Source organism: Manacus candei, unplaced genomic scaffold (genome assembly GCF_025592945.1).
Source record: "Manacus candei isolate 608988 ecotype Guabito, Panama unplaced genomic scaffold, ASM2559294v1 h1tg000065l, whole genome shotgun sequence".
Classification (NCBI taxonomy): Eukaryota; Metazoa; Chordata; class Aves; order Passeriformes; family Pipridae; genus Manacus; species Manacus candei.
In genome coordinates this window covers 3,402,350-3,409,033 of record NW_026138113.1, presented here as the reverse complement: position 1 = coordinate 3,409,033, position 6,684 = coordinate 3,402,350, and positions in this window count along the sequence as shown.

Sequence of the window (6,684 nt, the reverse complement as noted above, 5' to 3'; positions counted from 1 at the left end):
CTCTTTCTGCATGTGGCAGGAGCCTGTCATTCCATAACAAAGGTCTTAGACTCAGTCTCCACTGATGATTTGTGTTTAGGTGTCTTACATTTGCACTGTCTCACCCCATGGGAATGGGCTGTTGAAGACAAGGTCCCTCACACTGTGGGATCATTAAATCCAGGTCATCTATAAAAGATTTGGTCTGTGAAAGAAACTTTCCTATATGTTGTTGTAATAAAACATGCCTTGGCAGGAGACATTTTTGAAATGCTGCTTGCAGGACTGCATCAGTGTAAAATTTAAAATTTGCCCTGTACTCTCAGCACTCTGAAAACTCAACTTCCAGGATTACGAGTGAACTTTACTCACCTACTGTCTTCTTTAAACTTGAAACTTTTGGCTGCTTTGTAGACCGATTTAGGTTACAGAATCATTACAGCTTGCTAATTCAGGGAAATTAGGTTTATTTGTTTACAAGAAGCCTGTTCAAAAAATGATATACTGTTCCAGTGTGGTCTTTCCTATGGATAAGGCACAGTAGAGTATGTGTATTGGGGCAGCCAAAATACAAGTAGACAATTAGCTTTTCTACCAGAGACTAGTTTTGTTAACATTCCCTTGATTTGACAGCTGGAATAGATGAATGTCATTACTGACCTTTTCGATTTTACAGCTTCTTCACTTCCATAATTCCAACTCCTGCAGCTGCACAATGGAAATGAACTTTAATAATGTTCCCCAAACTCCTGAAAATGCCTTACTTAAGTCACATTTTACAACACTCTAAACAATTGGAACCTTTCATACCGCTGCTTTTAAAACCATAGACTAAATCAATTAGCATTAGCAATTATGTGGTGGACATTTCTGCACTGTTTAGTAGAGCAGATCTGAATAATCATGCATTAGGTATCCACACTTCAATGTGATATATGATGATGGAAAAATTTATTCCTGAGTTTTAATTATTGCTGGAAGATATTCTCTAGGTTCTGCAATTAATGCCTTTCATTTAATGTTATAGGGTCAAATACTATTCACTTTAGTAATGTGAATTATTTTATTGAAGCTAATATAAGTAAATATAAAGAGCAGAAACCAGTTATAGAATGTAAGTTCCAAAGGGGCAATTGTGTAAGCTGTGGTATCCCACTGAAATAGAAGTAATGACAAGATGTTTTTCTAGATGAGACTGCTGTTGTTCTTAATGTAGTTAATCACAGTCTGCATTTTTTTGAATTATGTTCTAGTTAAAAAAAGGAGAGAATTAGAGGGGATTCCATCACTATGGAGAATGTGAGGTGAAGTAACTTAAAGCTATTATTACAGTTGGGGGGTTTTGTTTTGGGGTTTTTTTGTTTGTTTGTTTTATATACAAAATAAGACTAGTCCAGATTTGACTATCCAAATCCGGTAAAAACATAGGTTTCAAAATTGCAAAACAAGGTGAAATTGTACAGAATGGCAAAGTTAACCTTAGAAACAAGAATCCAAATTGTTAGTGATGTTACTTGATGGGCTCTAGGGGTGACTGGGGCCCGTTGGCTGCCCTGACCGTGGGGTTTATGGCATTGACCTCTTGGTCTTCCTCCTGCCAGACAGGCTGGTTAAGTCCACAGTGTATTAACCACATTTCAACATATTCTAATAGTCCTTTTGAAAGGCTTATTTCAAAGCTCTTATGTGTCTAATGGGTTGAGTCTCTTCTGAGAGTTCAAATATCCTAATGAGATTAACTCATTAAATAACTGCCCATCACTTAGTTGCTGATAATCTGTTTTGTTTCTCTTTGGAAGAGAGAGCTGCCTCTGAAAATGTTAGCACTGCTTGGAGATGATTTCTCTTTGAATATTTTTAGATTATTACGTTTTCTACCCTAGACAAGCCAGTATCATTTTCCCTGTCACACAAATGGATTGGACTGTGCAATAACAGTCTTTCTCCCTTCAGGTTGGTCAGGCAAAGGTGACAGGTTTTGCCACCATGACATTACCTCCTTCTTTAGGGAACAAGACTTAAACTTCCCTGTGACTAATTAGTTGTCTCTCAAGGGATGGATTTGTCAGCACTTACACAAGCAGAATGGCACAGATGCCTTCCACAGATCCCAAGGAAGGAAAAAGTAAAATAATGTCACCTCAAATTCTACAAATTGGCAAAAAAAACCCACCACAAATAAAATACACATATGAATATATATGAATCAGTAAAAAACATGGCAGAAAACACAGGATAGCACTAAAACTGTATGCTAGTGTCAAGTGGCAGGAGATGTTGCCTCCTTTTAACAGAGGTGGTCCGAGTCTCATTTCTGCTGCCTTATTTGTGCCCCAGTGATCAGGGACAGCTTAGGAGTGAGTGGCTCATTGGGGAAAGGCCAGAAAGGAGTTTGGTTTTGGAATGCCTCATGCAGGGAGCAGATGAGCCTTGGCATGGAAACAGGTGGCAGAGGCGCCAGGAAGAAGTCCAGGCAGCGAGACCTGGTTTGGCTGTCGAGTTATGCTGGTTGCTCCAGTTTCAAGACACAAATGTTCTGTCCCTGGACAAAGGACACACATAATGCCAAGCCTGAGATTCCTTTGAGGAGCTGGCTGGCCTTGGAGTCCTGGCATGCTTTAGCCTTAACGAGCCTGGGAATTTCCAAGCAGGATTGCTCTCAGGAGTGCTCAAAAGAAACAAGGAACTGTTTCTGTCACCTTGCACTTACACATGGGTAGTACCTGTGTACTCACGGCAGCAGCCTTTGGGAAAATAACAGTGCCAAGCTCTAATCTGAGATGTCCCTATAGCACAACCAGCACATAACCATGTTGGTTTAAGGCACAGTTTGAATGGTCTGAACAAGCTGGGATATTTCTGTCCTGTTAATGAACCCACACTTGCAAACGAGATGTGCTATTATGATGACTGATTAAGACCACACTGGTATTGTGATGATACTAGTGTAAAATCAGTAATTTCCTTTATAGCTCTTTAGGATACAAAACAGTATTACATGCAATGTTTAAAAGATTTCAGATATTTTTCTTACAGGCTATGCTGCTCAGGTGTTTGTCTACACACAGTCTTTCTGGTTGCTTCTAAAGAAAGCTCTGGTTTCTTGATGGTCAGCTGTCCAGGAAACTTGAAGGGTGCTCTTTAACATTTTTCAGTGGTATGAGATTGTCTTGCTTTTCAGGAGTTATTTTTGGTGAGAAAAGCTCACCAAAATTTATAGTTTGCAAATAAAATGTGAGGAGTTTGACTGTTGGTAAGGGAAAAATATAAACAACACCATTACATTTTTTTCCTGTGTTTAAGCTATTCTGGTATTGGTTAAACCATTTAAAATAAAAATGACTTTTGAATTAGGACAGAAAGTAAGAACGGAAAGTATTTTGTCTTGTTTTTTTGAAGCCGTGGTCTCTTATTACTGTCACCAGTAGAAGGACACAGAAAAATTCTTAATTGTCTTCACAGGGACACAATACATGTTCATTGCTAAGGTGAACAATATCTGAACTATTGAACCTACTAAAATAAATCCTTCTTGTGTTTGGTGTGGGGGGTTTTGTTGGCAATGCATTTTGAGCATAGCCCTATGGTTGGTCAAATTTTCTGACATGATATCTTCTATTAATATATTTCTGAACAGCCTAGGCTGTGACCCTAAGCACAAATACTGGAGCCTAAATTACACGTCTTTACTTCTTTTGCATTGTAAGATAATGTGTTATACTTCAGAACTGTTCTCCACATTCTTGGAATGAAGAAGTGGAAATATCTCTGTTTCCTAAGGGTGGACCCTGTTTCATTCAGATGAAACTGCAGTCAATGTCTGTTTGGATGTAGCACCACTTAGTAAATAAATCAAAACAGAGAGCAGCAACATTCATTGCTCATTTTTGCTTGCTGTAGACTTGTTTTAAAGACAGCAGAAGGAAATGGGAAAGGAGGGGAACTGCCAAAGTCACATCTGTACCTAACTGTGTCTAACATTATCTTTTATGTCAAATCATTATCATACCCAGGAAAAACCCCTGGTGTTTAGTGCCAGCTGTCTGCTGATTCCAGCAAAGGAACTGGGAGAAGACACCAGGAGCAAGGCAATCATTATAGAGATATGGTACCTCTGTACTATTGACACATTTAGGTGTTTGCAGTGTCACTGTGGGATAGTGGCAGGAGGCAGCGTGGTGTGGAGCTGGGAAGCACATGGAAATGACTTGGCCACTCAGCTGAGCTGTGGCAGCAGTGCTTGCTGCCAGTCCACTTTCCGGGAGGGAAAGGGCAGCAGGAGTGCTCTGGAAGAGCATCCAGCACAGTTGCTCAGGACTGGCCCTGACAGTAGGCATCCTAGTACTGCCTTCTGTTTGCTTCAGTGATGAAATTTGTTGACTCAGAAGTTTGATTAATATTTAATGTGAGGGACAACACGTTGATGCTGATTTAAAAGAAGTGAATGTACACTGTTATCTCTTGTGCTTTTCACAGATATGAATGACGACAGATTTCAATATTACATTCAGAATTACTCTGGGAAAGGACATGTTCAGTCCAGGATGCTGTCCATGGTGCGGGGTGTGCTCTGGAAATGCAAAATAATAACACCTTATGTTAGTAGCATAAACCACTGATTACATGTGCTTTGATGTGAAGAACCACACTGCCAATTGAACTTGTAGCTGTAGTCAGGGACTGATTCACCACATGATCATTTTTAGCCAAGCAGTTTCTGAATCATGGGTCTATAATTGCTTCAGATTCCTGGTATTGATCTCTTATGTCAAAATAATTGAACTTTATGGCTGACTTCTGATGCTTATTGAGAAATCATATAATTACTTCCAACCAGCTGTGAGTCAATAGCAGTTGAGTATATACCACTACTCAGAGTGCTTGATATATAAATTTCCTTCTAAATAAACACAAGACCTACAACATATTAATAAATCTAGGAGCCTGGATGCATGGTCCTAAGTTACATATTTTGTAATATTTGTAATACCTGAAATATCTGTTGTGTGTTTGCATATAAAATATGCCTACTCCAGCCCCAGCCCTACAAGCTGTGGGACTGCTGTGCCTGCAGAGAGCTGCAGCAGGCTCTGCACCAATGCAGCAGTTTGAGACACCGAGCAGGGATCGAGGTCTTGTTGGCCTGGTAGAAACTCTTCTATTTCCATTTGAAGTTCACACCAGTCTAGAAAATCCTGTCCTGAATATCACTTGCTTTTTTTAGCTTTGCCTTTACTCCTTTGTTTATACCAATGAACTGTCTGGAACCTTATTTACAAAGCCCTGTATCCAGCACACAGACATCCTTGTTCTCCTTCAGAGAGGGTCTTCAGAGTAGACATACATGTATAGTCTGTTCTTCAAAAAGCTTATACTTCTATGATTTCACAAAAACCTATCATTTCTGTTGACTGCAGGTTGGTGACAAATAAACAGTTGCAATCCTTTTGAACAGGCAGCTTAAAAAAGCTCCCTGATAAGCTGAAACTCTTTTTCCAGAATGGCTTAAACCGAGAACTTTTGCGCCCCACTGCTGATGGGGAATAGACACACAGAGAGCTGGTAAGGGACTTAGGTGATTAAAAAATGTTTTACTTGAAGGTAATGAAGGCTTCGTGTTGCCTCTTTGAATAGCTTTAGCTGTCAATTTCTACACCAAATCCTACCTGAGAAAGCACATTAGCTTTACTGAGTCTTGTTTCCCATGTAATCACTGTGCTGCTAGTGCTGGTTTTATTCACTCCTGCATTTCTTTAAATATTGTTTTATTAATTCTCTTTCCTTAAGGGGAATGAAGCATTAATCAGCCAGTGCATTTAGTACCTACTTACATTAATATCTAGCCAATGCAGTGATTTAGAATTCTTTACACCTTTTTTTGCAGGTTTTTCGTTATATTCCTTACTATCTTGAGGATGCCTTTCCTCATGACACTTTACAATAAGCCTTTGCAAAATGAATAGCTTTCATTATGAAATCAATGATATTCCCTCTAAACTTCAGGGGCAATGTCAAAGAAAAGCTACTATAATTGCTAATGCTGAGCCGTTTTTTATGGCCAAACTCTACTTTCCAGATGTCACAGCAATTCAGCCATCACCTTCCTCAGCACTTTTGCCTTCCCTTGTCACTGTGGTTCTCTTTCTCAAGAAAGTGATTGTCAGCCATGTTTTTTTCTGTTCTTGTGTCTTTACTCTGTTTTCTGTTTGAATCCAACCTTAAACATACCCTTTTAAGCATAAATGGCATGAGGTTTATACTTGTGACTCTGCATAGCAGGAACCTCTGGCCACTACCTCTCCTAAAGCATGATTATAAGAATGAATTTTAATTCTGAAGCACAAGAAGTAGTTACTAAGAACTTAATGTATTAATTTTAACTGCTTTTTTTTTCAGGAAGATCTACCATACAGACACAGAATACTACCTGTGACCAGTAGACTCTTCTGAGTACTGTCTTAGGTGTTAGAGATTTTAATTTGAAGTGGGGTTCACAATAGCATTTTTAAGAAGCCAAATCCAGGGTGCTTACTGGGACTAGCCTGGGTGCTTCTTGCTTGCACTGGTTGGGTCCAGATGTGAGCATTCTGCTCAGTTTGATCCTGGTTGGCACATGGAGAGAGTTATGGATCTCTGGGGCCCAGAGGAAATGGATGGACAGAGAACTTCCTGGGACTGCTGCATCGGCTGTAGACATGTAAGTTC